Genomic DNA, 18,863 nt, shown 5'->3' with positions numbered 1-18,863 from the left:
TTCTCTAACTTTCTTTAAATAATTACTTAAAAGTGACATGCAAACACACATGTACTCTAAGATATCATTATGTCTCTCTCTGTGTGTGTATACAATACACATAAAGAGATGTGCCATATTTTTTGAAGTATAAGACACACCTTTTTCCCCCAAAAAAGAGGGTGAAAATCTGGGTACGTCTTATACTCCGAATGTAGCCTCACCCAGGTTTTCAAATGGAGGTTTCAGAGGCTGATTTTTCTGAAAATCAGAAAAAAAGCTTCAGAAAAGAAGCCCCCAAACAGAGCTTCAGAAAAGAAGCCGCCAAACAGAGCTTCAGAGGCTTTTTTTCTGAAGCTCTGTTTCGGAGACTTTCAGAGGCAGGAAAAAAAGCGAAAAAAAGCAAGGCACAGAGCTCACAACCAAGGAACCTGTTGCTTAAATTCACCTCTGAGAACAGCTGATTGGGGGTATTCCAGGAGGCCGATCCACCTGCCAATCAGCTTTTTTCTTATTTTCCTCCCCAAAAACTAAGGTGAGTCTTATTCTCCGGTGCGTCCTATACTCTGAAAAATACGGTATATCCTAGGCAAATTGTACACAATAGACATATATTTTAGACAGATATGTACAGAATTTGTTCAATCCCAGTCAGACTTTAATTCATGGAGTGTGCAGGAGTGTGCAGGTTAATATTACAGCTTTAATTAAATCATATGGTTACATACTAATATCCAGGGATATCCACAAAATATGGTAAAAAAAAAAAAGTCAAGATGCTGTCCATGACAATACAGTCTGATTATGTGTGACATACATAAAAACCAGGAAGAGCTTCAATCTTAACTTTTTGACTTTGGTGGATGTGTATTCTGACCTTAAAAAGCAGGAAGCAGGAATTGGTCCTGGCAAAACCTCTTTTATTTACATGACTGTAAATTACTTTCATTCACAATCCACAAGGTTTGTCCAAACAGTTTTTCAAAGGAATATTTCTCAACACACCTTATCTCACTTGGCAAACTACCACGTAACTTGTTTCTAAATGCAGAGTAAGGCAAAACTTGGCACAATGTCTCTTAGAGTCACGAACAGAACTTTCCACTCTTGAAACTACTGAATGAACAAATTGTTTCCTGCAAAAGCCCCCTCCCCATTCACTCCTCTTTTGTTTCCTATGGGAGGGGCCAATCATTTCCAAGGTGTGGCTTTACTCCCAAGTTGACCCTTCTTTCTGAGTTGTTCTTGTTTTCTGGCAGCTCTGTGCATGCGCACACTGGGAACGGACTCCTGCTGTTCCTCTGCCTCACTGCTGTCTAGCTCCCCCTCTGCCTCCAAGCTTTCCCCAGCCCCTAGGACCCTCGTCCGAGCTTTCCTCAGCCCCCAGGACTGGCCCATGTTCCTCCCCAACCTCCTCACTGTCTGACTCCACTGCCAGCTCTGCTGGCTGCCAGCAGGACACAACACTGTGGATACCCTGCGAACATCACTTACTACTGCAAACCAATGGGTAGAACATCGTTCTGTACAGATACTTTCAGACTCTGCTGAAATCATTTGTTGAAAATAACACCAGGAAAGGGCATTTTCTTATCCTGCCAAATAGGTTTACAAAGCGCATCCTTTCGGCTGAGCTGCACTAAAGAGCAGGTTGGCCATGTTTTTCCCCCTAGACATTCATTTTAACTAACCAGCAAGATACATCAAAATCTCTGCATCCATAAGTGGAATATTTCTATCTAAAAAGGTATGCTCTTTTTTTGGCATCACATTTATTCTCTCCACTTAATTATAAAAACCTGCAATTTACATTCTTATAGAAAGGTGAGGACAATTTCAAATGTTCTTTAAGATCACTGCTGCCATTAATTTATCTTGGGATGCTGTGAGGCTCTGCATGTTTTGTGCCGTCGTGTTCCAATTATAATGTACGTAATACCTTAGAAATTGACAGGAAAGGAGGCCATAATGTTATCAGGCAAAGATTCACCCTTCAGCAAGTAAGCTTATATATATGAAAAACATTATGCAAATTAATTTTCCATGCAGAGCTGCAGTCCAAAAGGTCTCCTTAGTGGAAAATGAGGATCAATATTTCTGAGAAAAAGCAAATTGAATCACAGCACTGCTTCAATTTTTAATGGTCCTAATGTTGAAGATAAATAGCAAAATTGTTTCAGATTGTTTATTGCGGGATGTTCTAATTTCTATGCCTCTTCTTCTTTATTTTTTGGAACCATTTATTGCTGACATCGGTGCCACACAGCAATTTAGGCTGAATGAGAGAATGTCGTACATGCAAAGAAAAAGTAGCACATGCAGCAAATCTTTTAACCATCCATTTATCTAAATTTCCAGAATGATAGATGCCCCATTAAACTAATTATAACTGAATTTATACTGATACTAATGTCTTCCATTGTTATGCAGAGCTCTGCCATGACATTCACATTATAATAATGTGCCAATTTACATACAAAGTGATTATTGGAACAATTTGCAATTACTAGCATTACAGGATTGATTATTCTATCAGAAATCTCTTTCTAGAAAACCTTTTCCTCGAGTATGCTCCATTGGCAAAAGATCACACTTGAGGAATGTGCTAGCAATGAAGTTGGCAGACTGCAAGTACATCCAGTATTGTTACCCTGAAAGAAAGGTCAATTCTTTCACACCCGTATCCTGATCTGCATATATTGTTGGTGCCAGTCAAATGGGAAAGATGAGTTCAGAACAGCTGTCTCCACATATGGACCACGGTAGGGTTGCAACTCCAAATAATCACAGTTGCACCTCCCAGAACTGAATCAGATCAGGTTGGATACGAGGTGATTTTTTTTGGGGGGGGTGTCATTTTTTAAAAAAATATGAATAAATAATTTATACTAGAAAAAAAAAGAAGGGTACTAGAACAGAAAGCCAAATATATGCTTTTCTGGTCAAGCAATAGCAATAGCAATAACACTTAGACTTATATACCACTTCATAGTGTTTTACAGCAGTGGTGAAATCCAATTTTTTTTTACTACTGGTTCTGTGGGGGTGGCTTGGTGGGAGTGGTGTGGCTTGGTGGGCATGGCAGGGGAAGGATACTGCAAAATCTCCATTCCTACCCCACTCCAGGGGAAGAATACTGCAAAATCCCCATTCCCTCCCCACTCCTGGGGGAAGGATTTTGAAAAATCTCCATTCCCATCCCACTCTGGGACAGCCAGAGGTGGTATTTGCTGGTTCTTTGAACTACTCAAAATTTCCTCTACCGGTTCTCCAGAACCTGTTAGAACCTGCTGGATTTCACCCCTGCTTCAAAAATTGTCATCTCTCCTTGTTGATGGCAAGAGTTAATTTCCTGAAAATGTATCAGGCTTAGTGATAAGTAAATAGGCAGCTATTTATTTCAGATATCTGGAATGTTAACTTGCATGCCAACGTTGCCATGGCATTATATGATTTGTGATGTGGCAAGGAACAAACTCCTTATTGCCCCCCACCCTCACATAGCTATTATGCTCCGCTACTGATTAAGAATGGAATAAATCATTTCTATCTATTTTTTTTTATACCTTACTGGAACATTTTAAGACAAATGCCAACTTTTAACCTTATCTACCACTGAGTATTGTTCTGATGAGACTGGAAGAGAAGGGTGGTTTCTTTCATTTGGAAGCATAGTTATAAATCACTAATTCCTCCACTAATAAGTAAAATGTCTCAAAACCATTAAAGATAGATAGATAGATAGATAGATAGATAGATAGATAGATAGATAGATAGATGGCAAATCCTGCTTTCCATCCATTCTTTCCAGTCTTCTAAATATTTCTACACGTTTGCTTAATAGCATGTTTGTTTGGGAAAATTAATTCAGTCAAACGCGCATCGAGTGTCTCATGGTTCATTCACCAACAGGAGATGGTGCCAAGGAACAGCTCCGATGCTCTTTTGAAACAGTTGCTCACTTGGGCATAAATTTCTATGTCTTATTAGTGCAGACACTTCTGCAGCATCTTGCATATTCCGCTCACCAGCTGACAATTGCTTGTTCGTAAACTAGAATATTCCAGAAAACAGTTCCATCTTTGCTCTGCAGTCTGGAATGTATGGCTAAGACAGAAGTTCAACTCATTCCAAGTTTCACAGACTGTACAGATGGATGGTTTTGATCATTTTCCCCCCACCCAGAAAGAGTAACGAAGAATATTCCTTTGTATCAGTTCTGCATCAATAGGAATAGAGTAGACAGCATACTTATTCATTTTTCATGTTCATCCCCACAGTTGAATCAAATATCAGAGAGGAATTTCAGAAAGAAGTAACAAGTTATATGCTTTGTCTTCATGCCTGTCTAGGTTGTTTTAGCACAGAAGTAGTGATTATATGGGCTAGTCCTATAATTAGATGGAATCAGTGGCGGGATTCAAATAATTTAACATCCGGTTCTCTGCCCTAATGATTTCTTCTAACAGCTAGTTCTCCAAACTGCCGAGAAAGTTAACAACTGGTTCTCCCGAAGTGGTGCGAACTGGCTGAATCCCACCACTGGATGGAATGGGATGATGTTATTCATTTGATTTCAGAAAACCAAACCATCTACCATCTTTCTATCTTAAGAACAAAAAAAAAAGTGAAGGAAAAATCATTAGAGGTGTGTGTGTGTGTGTGTGTGTGTGTGTGTATGGTGTGTGTATGTATATGTATAGCAATAGCAATAGCACTTAGACTTATATACCACTTTACAGTGCTTTACAGCCCTCTCTAAGCGGTTTTACAGAGTCAATCTATTGCCCCCAACAATTTGGGTTTTCATTTTACCCACTTCGGAAGGATGGAAGGCTGAGTCAACCTTGAGCCTGGTGAGATTTGAACTGCCAAATTGCAGTCAGCAGAAGTAGCCTGTAGTATTGCACTGTAACCACTGCACCACCATGACTCGTATCTGTATGATATACCCTGTTTCCCTGAAAATAAGACATTCCCTGATAATAAGCCCAATCGGGCTTTTGAGTGCATGCACTGAAATAAGCCCCCCCCTGAAAATAGGCCCTCCCCAAAAATGTTTAAACGCATGCGTAGTCGGTCCCCGCTATTTCCTCTGGTTTCCTCCATGTGCCCCAAAATAATAAGACTCCCCAAAAAGAAGGCTATGTGCTTATTTCAGGGTTCAAAAAAATATAAGACAAGGTCTTATTTTTGGTAAATCTTTTTATGATCTTGTAATCCAGTGGTGAAATCTAATTTTTTTTACTACCAGTTCTGTGGGCATGGCTTGGTGGGCATGGAGGGGAGGCATACTGCAAAATCTCCATTCTCTCCCCACTCCAGGGGAAGAGCCTGTAGTACAGTGGACTAAGCACTGTTATTAACATCTGCTGCTTGCAATTACTGCAAGTTCAAATTTCACCAGGCTCAAGGTTGACTCAGCCTTCCATCCATTCCAAGGTAGGTGAAATGAGGACCTAGATTGTGGGGGCCATAAGCTGACTTGTATAAATATACAAAAGTATGAAGGCTATTGCTTAATGCATTGTAAGCCGCCCTGAGTCTCCGGAGAAGGGCGGCATATAAATTAAAAGGAAAAAAAAGGATACTGCAAAATCTCCATTCCCACCCCACTCCAGGGGAAGGATACTGAAAAATCTCCATTCCTTCCCCACTCCAGGGGAAGGATATTGCAAAATCTCCATTCCCACCCCACTCTGGGGCCAGCCAGAGGTGGTATTTGCCAGTTCTCCAAACTACTCAAAATTTCTGCTACCAGTTCTCCAGAACCTGTCAGAACCTGCTGGATTTCACCCCTGTTGTAATCCCTTGCTTCAGGATGGAGTTGGGGCAGCTGAATGGAGCCAAGTATTTACTGGCTGGATGCTCTTCCTGATGCGTATGTGGCATTTGCAGCAGATATTTTATCTTTGTGCCTTGATAGAGAAACATCTGTTGCTGCCTAGGATTGAACTTTCAACCTTCTGACTGGGAAAATGCTTAGCAAGTTAAGAAAAGAATGAGGGAGGAAATAAATGTGTACAATTTGTATACAATGGTATGCAGATTTCCCCTGAAACCTGATTTAAATTAGAGTTTTTGGACTCTAGTCTTTTGACTTTGAGATTGTAAATTCAGATAGAAAGTGCCAATGACACTTTCAGTTCCCAGAAAGGAAACATTGTTCACACATTCTTGTGCAAGAAATATCTTAAAGATAAATATTATGGCATTTTATGTACTACCAGTTAATTTCATCAGACACATGAAATATTATTCTGAGAGAGAATGTGTGCAATGTTGATGTTGGAGAGAGAGAGAGAGATGTGGGTAATTGAATTCTTTGGTCTGTTTAGAAATTAAACTAGGATAGATTTTATTGTCACCCTTGCTAATTGCAACTGCTTCTGTTTTGACTTACAGCTGAAGGATGGTGGCCTCATTTCTCATGCAAGAGAGCCTTTCATCCATGCACACTTTCAGTGTCACCAACCAGTGCAAATCCATCAGTTATGGTACTTCTGTGATGATTGGTTGTTTTGACAGATGGAAGGACCAGACTCATGGATTCAACCATCTCTCATCACACACCTCTCACCTGCTTCCCCACCCAACTGGAAAAAGGGAGAAGTGAAAGGGAAGAGGAGCCTCATTATCTCACTAGTTGAGATCTGGATCAGTCTGAGCAGCATGTGAGGGATATGTGTGTATGTAAAACTGTCCCAGAGGTGCTTTTTCCAAGAGGCAGCTGGACTTTCTGGTTTTTCTTTGAAGTCTTTTCGCTTCTCATCCAAGAAGTTTCTTCAGCGCTGAAAGTTTAAAGCGCTCCATGGCTTAGGGCCAGGGTATTTACGAGACCGCCTTCTGCTACCGATAACTTCCCACCAGCCAATACGCTCTCACAGAGAGGGCCTCCTCAGGGTGCCATCGGTCAAGCAATGTCGGCTGGCAGCCCCCAGGTGGAGAGCCTTCTCTGTGGGAGCACCCGCCCTCTGGAACGAGCTACCTCCCGGAATACGACTGATCCCGGATCTCCGCACTTTCCGTAAGGCCCTGAAGACATTTTTATTTCAGCAAGCCGGCCTGGCCTGAATAGGTTTTATGGGTTAGTTTTTAATTGTATAGCTTGGGGTTTTAAATTGGGGGGGTCGATTAATTTATTTTTTAGTTATCTTAACTTTTATATTGTATGTTATTTTAATTTTCGGCTGTTCACCGCCCTGAGTCCCTTCGGGGAGAAGGGCGGTATATAAATAATAATAATAATAATAATAATAATAATAATAATAATAATAATAACCATGACTTGGATGACTGAGAATCTGCATAGTATGTAAGATTGCTTTCATTCTTCTGCTTGACTATGCAACCCCCCCCCTTCCTATTAGATGTTGTTCAGGGAAAACATTACATCCATGTTTAAAAATACCAACAAACAAACACTACCTGAAGGGCTTGGGTTGTGTAGTGGCACAGAAAGACATCTTTCTCTCTCCCTTCACCACATCATGTCCATTACCACCACTGGTTAGCTGCTCTTCAGTCTTCAAACTGGAGAGAGGTTCAGAGATTTGCAAATATAAGGGGAGAGCTGGGTCCCAAAGAACTGGAATCTCTTGCTCTCCCAAACTCTCCCAACTTTGAAAGGCAGTATCTAGGGACTGGAGAAAAGCAAATAGATCTAACTAGCTTAGAATACCTAGTAGGTTCAGAACCATTGCCACCCACTAGGCATCTGATTCTACCACCAATAAGTCTAAGAATGAGCTTACTGAGCAGAAAGTAAAAGCACCATATCAACTAAAGACAACTTCAAGCTGCCATAGATATCAGCAGGGGCCAAGATGAAAGCAGTATCATGGCAACAGGGAAGGGAAAAAAAAATATTTCAGGTGTGAAAGGCCAGTATCATATTTAATTTTCTCAGATGGACAGGCAGACTAAATAAGGCAGCCACAAATATAGCTAGTCCAATAGCCTGTAAGTGTTTTGAATTAGGTCTACTGCAATCCCCGACAGTTGCTCACAAGATTGTGCCTGATGGGCGATGTAGTCCAAAAATTTTAGGAGGCCTCGTTTTGCTTATTGTTGTGGTAAGATATGGTTCTATAAAATGCAAGCAAAAATTACATATAAACCAGACCTACTGTTGGCTAAATATGGACAAGTATTGCTGCCTAACTCCTTTTTGAGCTGGCTAGTTCTCTTTCCTTTATTTTCTGTTCCTCCCGCTGTGAGGCTACATATGTTTTTCAGATTTTATCTATGCAACAAGACAATGCTAATAATGCAAGGTGGTGTCTGCTGATTATGGTTTTGCTAACTTAGTTTTGATCAATGAGCTAAATTCAGTGATTTCTAAAGATAAATCATTACCAATTGCATGGAGTGAAACAGGAATCTGTATTTTTGGGGAAAGGACAGATAGATTACTGTACTAGAATGGCCTTGCCTGGATGGGCCCGCCCTGTATATTAAAAGTTTATTTTACTTATATTGTTATGTATTGCATCTGTATGGCCGCCCCTCTACTTACTTTAAGGGGCCCTTGGTATTCTCTGGGCTTGGTGGTTTTCTTGAAGTTGTTTCATTATCCAAACTAGGTACATCATCAGTGCTAGTAAGGAATGGGATTTTCTGTTTGTATTTTAGGGGCTTGCCCTATCAGTGTTAGTGGGAGTGGTCTTGGAGGTTCTTTGGTTGGGCTGTTTACTGTTAGCTTGTTTAGGAGATCCTAGTTTGAGGTATTGGGTAATGTTTGGGTAATGAAACTTCTGCAAGAAAACAACCAAGCTCAGAGAGTGTTAAAGATCCCACAGTTCAACCCTGAATGCAAATATTTTCTTTTACTTGTATTTAATTTAAAACCAATAAATACGTATAAAATGAGCACAATTAAAAATAATTATAAAAATGGGCATGCAAAGCAAGAGCGGATGATAACTCAGAAAGGGAGCCACTGTAAAATTTCTCTGGTCTCGAGATAAGAGAGCCAGGTCTTGAGGGACCCTTCAGAATATTGAGCTGGATGGAGTTAATCTCAATTCTGGGGGGGAGAGGGGAACAGTGGTGGGTTGTTCCCGGTTCGGTCCGGTTCTATAGAACTGATAGTAAAACCAGCTGGAGGCTCCACCCACCTGCCATGACATCATCATGGGTGATCTGCGCATTTGCAGAAGAGCATGTGTGCGTATGAGCAAAGCGAGCGCACGTGCACGATTCCACTGCAAACCAGTAGTAAAGGTAAGTGGAACCCACTCTTGGGGGAGGGGAGGGGAAGATTCCTCAATGCAGGGATTGTGATAGAGAAAGACCTCATCCTGGGGCCCACCAAATATAATTCCCTGGAAGAAAGGACCCATAGCATTCATTCTCTACCAGACCTGATGGGTCCAAAAAATTAGATCTCTTCTATATGGTTCAGGCATTTTCTGCATTTCAAGAGAGCATACCAGAAACAAAGCAACAAAGATGATTAGGGGACTGGAGGCTAAAACATATGAAGAACGGTTGCAAGAACTGGGTATGTCTAGTTTAAAGAAAAGAAGGACTAGGGGAAACATGATAGCAGTGTTCCAAAATCTCAGCGGTTACCACAAAGAAGAGGGAGTTAAACTATTCTCCAAAGTACCTGAGAGTAGAACAAGAAGCAATGGATGGAAACTAATCACCGAGAGAAGCAACTTAGAACAAAGGAGAAATTTCCTGACAGTTAGAACAATTAACAAGTGGAACAACTTGCCTGCAGAAGTTATTATTTTATTTTATTTTATTATTTTATTTTATTTTATTTTATTATTTTATTTTATTTTATTTTATTTTATTTTATTATATTATTTTATTTTATTATTTTATTATTTTATTTTATTTTATTTTATTTATTTATTTTATTTTATTTTATTTTATTTTATTTTATTTTATTTTATTTTATTTTATTTTATTTTATTTTATTATTTTATTTATTTTATTTTATTTTATTTTATTTTATTTTATTATTTTTTTATTGTATTGTATTGTATTGTATTGTATTGTATTGTATTGTATTGTATTGTATTGTATTGTATTGTATTTATTGGTTCAATTTATATGCCGCCCTTCTCCGGAGACTCAGGGCGGCTTACAATGCGTTAAGCAATAGCCTTCATACTTTTGTATATACCTTCTTAGTAGGGCTTTCGCCCCCCCCCCAAGTGGTATTCTTTTTTATACAAAGTCAGCTTATTGCCCCCACAATCCGGGTCCTCATTTTACCTACCTCGAAAGGATGGAAGGCTGAGTCAACCTTGAGCCTGGTGAGATTTGAATTTGCAGTAATTGCAGGCAGCTGGTGCTACTTAACAGTACTTTAGTCTGCTGCACCACCAAGGGTCTATGAATGCTCCAACCCTGGAAATTTTTAAGAAGATGTTGGATAACCATTTGTCTGAAGTGGTGTAGGGTTTCCTGCCTGGGCAGGGGGTTGGACTAGAAGACCTCCAAGGTCCCTTCCAACTTTGTTATTCTATTCTATTGTAAACACATTAAAACCTCCTCTTGCCTAAAAGAATAATTGATCCCCTAAAATGCCCTGTCAAAAGCTTGTCGGAGTTTTCAGTGCATTTCTCATTTCTGGTAAGTCTAATACAGCTCATTTAAAAAATAGACCTGAAGCGAGGTTCAATGGCCTGGTGTTAAATCACCTCCTGATGCCAAGACATTGGGTAGACAATTCACCACATATATTATACCTTGCAGTCCAGTGACTCAGGAAGAGATAAAGTGAGAAACACTTCCTTGCTTACATTGCTAGGATAATGTCAATTTAGACCCTTAGTTACTTGCTGGGTGGCCTCTCTGCTATTATGTATGTGTGTGGATATATCGTCTACAGTTCTGCACGGTAATTTGTCATCTTTGTCTCAGTGCAGTCAAGAATAACAACTGGCTATTTAACATGCCCAGCTCTTTCTTGAACCAGAATGTAATATCTGTTTTGCAAAGACTGGCGACAACATCTTTATTAAAAGCAAAGACTCATTCAATGCAAAGGGTCAGGGACCGTGGCTATAAGTCAAGTCTCTACCCCATTCTTTTTATTATCAACTATCAACACTGAACAAGGAAGGACCACTCATGGGAAATTTCAACTTATGATACTTCTGGCATATTCCAAAATAAAATGCTTGCTATTCATAATCCACAGTTCAAAGAACAGTTATGCCCATGTTCTCTTTTTAAAAGAAAAAATAGTCACTATTGCTTTGAAAATAAGAAATGGGAGCTTGCTGTTTGGGTAATTATATGGCAGACAGGGCCATGTAAGAAAATCTCCTTGCCAGGCTGCTGGGAAGGATCTATTTGTCTATCAGAATCTGCATCAGGAATACTTTGCATTAATTAAATATTGCCATCAGATTTTCTTCTTGGAATGTAGCAAGAGCAGCAGTTCAAAGGTATGTGAACTACAATCCCAAATAAATCATAGGACATAAAAGGAGCTTTCATTCATCAGACCAAAGTCCTAGAGGTGCTAGGAAATCCAACAGAAAACTTATAAGCAGCTCATAACAGTGGTGAAATCCAATTTTTTTTACTATCGTTCTGTGGGTGGGCTGGCTTGGTGGGCGTGGCAGGGGAAGGATCAGGGGTGAAATGCTCCCGGTTCAGACTGGATCGCCTGATCCAGTAGCGATGGAGGTGGGTGGTTCGGAGAACCAGTAGCAAAAATTCCTGTGCCCCACCCCCATGCCCACTGAACCACACAATCATCAGAGGCTGTTTTTTTATTTTAAAACCATTTTTTCTACAACCTCTTCAGTCGAAGAGGTTGAAGGGGAAAAAAATGCTCAGCTGAGTTGCCTGATCATCAGAGGCTCCTAAAAGCATTTTTTTCTGCAACCTCTTCAGCTGAAGAGGCTGTGGAAAAAATGCTTTTAAAAGTAAAAAAAAAAAAATGTTGGCCACACCCACCCTGTCACATTACTTCCCCACCAAGCCACATCCACAGAACCAGTAATAACAAATTTTAGATTTCACCCCTGGGAAGGATACTGCAAGATCTCCATTCCCATCCCACTCCAGGGGAAGGATACTACAAAATCCCCATTCCCTCCCCACTCCTATGGGAAGGATATTGAAAAATCTCCATTCCCACCCCACTCTGGGGCCAACCAGAGGTGGTATTTGCTGGTTCTCTGAACTACTCAAAATTTCCGCTACTGGTTCTCCAGAACCTGTCAGAACCTGCTGGATTTCACCCCTGGCTCATAACATAGTAGAATTACTATATCATACTATATCACTACTACTAGTAGTACTACTAGTACTACTACTACAAGTACTACTATCACTACTACTACTATAGGTACTACTACTATCTGTCAGTAGTAGTACTAGCCTTTACTGACAGATATTTTACTGCTTCCAGTATTGGAAGTCTATTTCCTGCAAAACTTCTATCATTCCAGACAAACAGGACATTCTAAACGCATATAATTCAGTAGAACTAGGATTATAGCCAGAAATATGTGAGATCTGATTGTTTAATGATAAATTCATCCATAAACAAGTCTTCCAAAAGAACTGGGGAATCAATGAAGTTTTGGCAGGAAATAGTAGCCCCAGCTCACACTCTTCAACAGACTAAAGCTTGCTTCCATAACACCTATTCTAATGTAATTGCTAGAACTGTATACTACGTTTCAACCAACAGGCTGCCAATAAAATCCTGCACTTCCCTGCTTCTTCTCTCAAAACTAGTTGTGGGAAAAGTAGGGTGATGACTCAAATGTTGCTTAATTTTGGAAGGCAAAGGGGCAGGGGAATAATCCATCAAGCAAAGGGATTTTATTGGAAATAAACTTATTCATTACATGTATTAACATTATTGTCACATCCCGCTTGGACTACTGTAATGCTCTCTACATGGGGCTCCCCTTGAGGAGCACCTGGAGGCTCCAACTGGTCCAGAATGCGTCTGCGCAGGTGGTGATGGGGGCGACTTGGCGCTCCCATGTAACACCTCTCCTGCACAAGCTGCACTGGCTCCCAGTGGTCTTCTGGGTGTGCTTCAAGGTATTGGTTACCACCTTTCGAGCGCTCCATGGCTTAGGACCCGGGTATTTATGAGACCGCCTTCTGCCGCCAGTAGCCTCCCACCGACCAGTATGCTCCCACAGAGAGGGGATCCTCAGGGTGCCATCGGCCAAACAATGTCGGCTGGTGGCCCCCAGGGGGAGAGCCTTCTCTCTGGGGGCACCTACCCTCTGGAACGAGTTGCCCCCGGAGATACGGCGGATCCCGGATCTGCGCACTTTCCTCCGTGCCTTAAAGATGTTTTTGTTTCATCAAGCCGGGCTGACCTGACCTAACTTTTTAAATTGTTTTAATTTTAAATTGTTAAATTATGGGTTTTAATATAGGGGTGTTTTAACTGTGGGCCAAATTAATTCAATCGGATTTTAATATTGTTTTAATTTTTATATTTTCTGTATTTTATCTGCTGGCTGTTCTCCGCCCCGAGTCCTTCGGGAGAAGGGCTGTATACAAATATAATAAACATAAACATCTTTCCTAAGATTCCAGCAATTCATGCATTGTTTTTTGTGCTGACAGAGAATTCTGAAAGATTATTCCCACTGCATCTACACAACAAGAAGACTGACTAGCTACCATTAGCATGACAGTCATTGTAACAAGCTGCCCAAGTCACTCTTTTGGTTAGATTTGGGTGATGGTATTTTACGTGAAGCAGTTGGCCTCATTCCAGATGAGTTACTGTAAAACTTAAAAGAGTTTAATTATCCCTGATAGTTAATATTTAATGATGAAGAGGTGATGGGGAAGAAAATTGTCTTGCGGGATTTCATTTCACTGTCCAGATCCTCCCCCCCCAATCAAAATAAAACCCTTTGATATAAAGGACAACATGTATTTATTGTAAAAAAAGGTGGGGGGAGAGAGAGAAAGGGAAACAGGCAGAGAGACAGGCAGACAGAGGAAGAGACAAAGGAAGAGAGATGGGAGAGAAAGTTAAATAAGAGACAGAGAGAAAGAGACAGAGAGAAAGAGATAGCGGGAGAGGGACAGGGACAGGGAGAGCGACAGAGATGGAGATGGAAGGTGACATGGAGGGAGGAGAGGTAGACAGAGAGGAACAGATAGAGGGAGAAAGAATGCGATGGAGAGGAAGAGGAAGACAGAAACAGAGGGAGAGATAGTGAAGTAAGGAAAGAGAAATGAAGGGCGATGTAGAGGGAGAGACTGAAAGTGAAAGAGAGAGACAGTGCGAAACAGAGACAGACAGAGAGAGATGGAGGGAAAGAGAGTGTTAGAGGGAGAGTGAAAGGGAAAGATAAATGGAGAGAGAGGGAAGAGAGAGAGAGAGAGAGAGAGAGAGAGAGAGAGAGAGAGAGAGAGAGAGAGAGAGAGAGAGAGAGAATACATTGCTTAGAACATATATACAAAGAATTGCCCACTTGTAAGCTCTTTGTTTTTTCCCTTTCCTCACAAGCTGTTTGATGTGAGGCTGAAGCAGTGGTGGGTTTCAACCAGTGTTACCACCGGTTCGGTTTGCGCACGTGCTTTGTGCATGCTTCGCGCAAGTGCATTGAATTTCAGAACAGCGAGGCACGGCAATCCGCTCTGTCGCGCCTATCAGCTGGACTAAAAACGAATGAATATAGGTAGGTATAGCACAGGGGCGGGCGGGAGGGCCCAACTGATAGTTGGAGCGAACCGGTTCGCTCTCACCTCACCATCTCTGCTACCGGCACGCCCGAACCGGGGAGAACCGGTAGCAACCCACCACTGGACTGAAGATATTTATTTGTAAATTCTCATAAGGGTGAGAAGGGATTGTTGCGTCTATGTATATTTACAGATCTATGCAAAACTCTAAGAAAGTAGTTGCACTTCATAAAGAATCCTTCCCAACTGCTTTGTGAAGTAATACAGCTAGTCCTCAACTTACAACAGTTCATTTAGTGACATTCAAAGTTAGAACAGCACTGAAAAAAGTGACTTTTGACTATTTTTCACACTTACAACTGTTGCAGCATCTCCATGGTCAGATGATCAAAGTTCGGATGCTTGGCTACTGATTCATGTTTATGATGGTTGCAGTGTCCTGGGGTCATGTGATTTCCTTTTGGGACCTTCTGATAAGCAGGAAGTCAGATTCACTTAACAACCCTGATACTAACTTAACAACTGCAGTGATACACTGAACAACTGTGGCAAGAAAGGTCATAAAATAGGGCAAAATTCACTTAACAGATGCTTCACTTAACAACAGATATACTGGGCTCAGTTGTGGTTGTAAGTTGAGGACCTTCTTTATGGCCTTTTTTTCTGGTTCTAAGAGGAGAGAAGAGGAACTTTTTTTCCTACAGCACTGGTCAAAATGTATCCTGGCTAGGTGTCCCAAAGGTGCTTTTTCATTAGGCAACTGGACTTTCTCATTTTTTTTCTTTTGAAGATGTTTTGCTTCTCATCCAAGGAGCTTCTTCAGCTCTGACAGGATAGTGGGGAATGGAAGGGACAACTATGACATGGATGACTGAGAATCTCTACAGACTCCTGTTTTCCGAAGGTGGCTTCAGAAAAGAGTACACAATAATCTGAAGTGTGCAGTGAAATTGTTCTGTCTGGGGTCCCATCAATATACACTGAAGGTTTTCCATATTCATTGATTACATAGACTAACAATGTTAATAGACATACAAAGAATCATGAGATCCTCCTACATACATACAAAGAATCCCCCTTTGGTTTTTCTTCAAGAGACCCAAATAGTAAATTAATGTAAGATTCTGGCATAATCTATTCTGCAGAAAAAAACTACTCTGCGGAGTCTTGTAAAGGAAAAAAAAAGCAATAATCATAGCAGCAATGATGTACGTTTCCATTATTTATTATTTATTTATTAGATTTATATTGACGCCTATTCGCCCATGGAGACTCCAGGCGGCTTACAGAGTATAAAAAACCACATTTAAAAAACTAAAACTCATAAAAAATCAAATAAATTAATGTAATAAAATCACTCCTGACCCCCACCTCCCACCCCAGCAACAGCTGATCACACGAGCCATTTAATGGGCTCTATCCCGCTCTGGGTTCCCCAGGCCCGCTGACAGAACCAGGTCTTCAGTGCCTTCTGGAAGAGAATTAGGGTGGGGGCTGTTCTAATCTCTGGGGGAATGATGTTCAGAGAGAAGGAGCCACCATGGAGAAGGCCTTTCTTCGAGTCCCATCAGGTGTATCTCCCATGGGGATGGGACCCACAGCATTCCTTGCCTCCCTGATCTAATGGGTCGGGTAAGTGTGACCGGCAGGAGATGGTCCCTCAGATAACCTGGGGCACTGCCCCCTCCTGTAGGGAAGCATTAATCACTGCCAGAGTCCACCCACCTGTCACCTCCTGGGAAGCTTTCACAAGCCAGGAGGGACATGGGTCTAATACACAGGCTTGCGCGCATACTCCCTAGGATCCTGTCCACTTCCTCGGGAGCAAGAGGGTCAAACTGTTCCCAGATAACAGGACAAGAAACTGCCTCAAGGGCTTCTATCAGACCAGCTACCATGCTGGCATCCAACTGGGAACGAATTCGAGAGATTTCGTCTTCCAGAATGCTAATGTGGTCTACTCAGACTTGAACGTTTGTGATTTTTAAAAAATCCATACCCTAAAATATGTATTGACATCTGGACCTTCAGTTAGACTATCTCAAGTTGAGAACTGGAGTGACACCATCTGGTGCAAATGTTCTAAATTTATTATTTTTCTCAAACTGATCACAGGATTGATAACAGTTTATACTGTACGTGCAAGTGTGGCCTAAAATAGTCTAAGATACATTAATTATGATAGTGGTGTTTAAAAAACAACAACAACAACAACCAATAATCCACTGCCTATTTAAAATATACTAGTCTTTATGTTTTAAAAATAATGCTGATAAAGTTTCTTTCACCAATAAAAACTCCTATCTCCAAGCCTTTGCAAACATTGTAAATGTTAGACACATAATACATAATGGTCTGTAGAGTTTATTGTACACACTTGTGTATTGTAACTGTACAATCAAGGTAACATTACTATTACTCCTGCTATTTGTTTCCTATCTGCGCTACCTTGAAAGAATATAGAATAGAATATAGGATAGAATATTTCATATTTGAATGTATACAATATAACTGGTTTCTTTTTTTAAAAAAAAAATCACAGTTGAATAACTATTTCATCAGAAGTGCAAGATATACAGTAAGCATCTTTTCTATTTTAAAATACAGTTTTGGGGTTTCTGCTATTGGAGCAATAAAATTAAGGTAATCATTTCATGCTGATTTGGAAAGATGTTTAAGCGCATGCATCTTGAATATGTGTATGTCTACACAAAACACAGTTACGTTCAAAGCTAAGAATTAAACTGGCTTCATCTCTCACAGCTTACTAGAAATAAAAAGAGGAGAAACCTACACTGTATGCATTCCATTTAAATGGACTTTTATTTCTATCCCCAACTGGATGAATGCAATTATATGGCACACATTTAAGCTAAAGAAAACAAATTTTAAAATTTGAGTAAGCTTAGAATAAATGTTCAGTTGCATGTTTTTGGCAATGTTTTAAAAGAAAATGATGATAGCATGAAAGGAATGTTTGATTTTAAACCCTGGATAGAATTATCATCTTTGCAAATGACTTAAACTATTAAAGTGGAAATAATTCAGAAATATCATTAGCAACCAAATAACTTTAAAATACACATGATTCTTTCCTCTTTGTTTAATTTAAACCTAATATCTGCTTATTTCTGACATAAGCAGAAAATCCTGATAAATAATTCCAATACATGCCTAAACATCTCCCTTCACAGCTAGCTCCTAATTTGATCTCTGGAGACCTTTCTTAGTAGCCGAATATTTTCATTTATTTCAAGAGTACCTACATCACCAGATATTTCTAATCTCACGTTGCTTAGTAATGCTGCTAGATGAGGTTCTCAGCAGATCATTAGGCTTGTTCAGTAATAATGTTACAAATCACAAGAGATTCATCACTGTGAATAAACAAAAGAAGGGTTATTTTTACCAGGGGAAAATGGAATAGGTTAATTTCACTTTCCAGGGTATTTCCTGAGATTATTTAACCAGAATATATTTTCGTGTGTGTGTGTACACCATTTGGTATAAAATGGTTTGTCATGAATGTGACTGCTTGAGGTCTCCTGGATTGGAATTGAAAGGTGAAAGGGATGCAGTATGCTTCCTCCCACATGCTGGGATAGACCAGGTGTCTCGATAGAAAAACGGCGCGCACGCGCGCGCGCACACACACACACACACACACACACACACACACACACACGGTTATACTAGCATTTCAATAGACAGTTTCATAAGCACCATTTCTGATACATTTAGATAGAATGCTTTTGAATTACAATGAAGCAGTCATTCCTTATCCATACTATACGTATGAATATAGGAATGGTGTGGATATATCTGCCAGTAAAATGAAAATAATAGGATGATGGGGATAATAATTTATGCATCATTGTTGTCATCATCATCACATTCCTATTGTTTTATTAAAAATATTGTTGGGCTTGCTAGAGGAATCTTTGTCACAAAGACTATTAAATTTGTGTTGGTGTCTGTACGGAAGAAAATATTGGACAGAGACTTATACGTATATTATGTAAGATACAAGGGAAGAATTAACACAAGAACATTGACACTAAAGGATAAAGAGGGTATGTATATCTCTGTCTCTATCTGTATCTATAAATATTTACCACTTCATTCTAGCTCGGTAGAGACAGACAGATACAGTTGTTAAGATAAGTAATAGAGCAAAGAGTTATGGACCCAGGAAACTAAAGCCCGTTAAATAAAGAGCATCCAAGATTTCAGGA

The sequence above is a fragment of the Pantherophis guttatus genome, chromosome 3 (genome assembly GCF_059756535.1).
Source record: "Pantherophis guttatus breed Tessera chromosome 3, ASM5975653v1, whole genome shotgun sequence".
In the NCBI taxonomy this organism is placed as follows: domain Eukaryota; kingdom Metazoa; phylum Chordata; class Lepidosauria; order Squamata; family Colubridae; genus Pantherophis; species Pantherophis guttatus.
The sequence above is the reverse complement of the archived record's forward strand: the minus strand, read 5'-3'. Positions refer to the sequence as shown.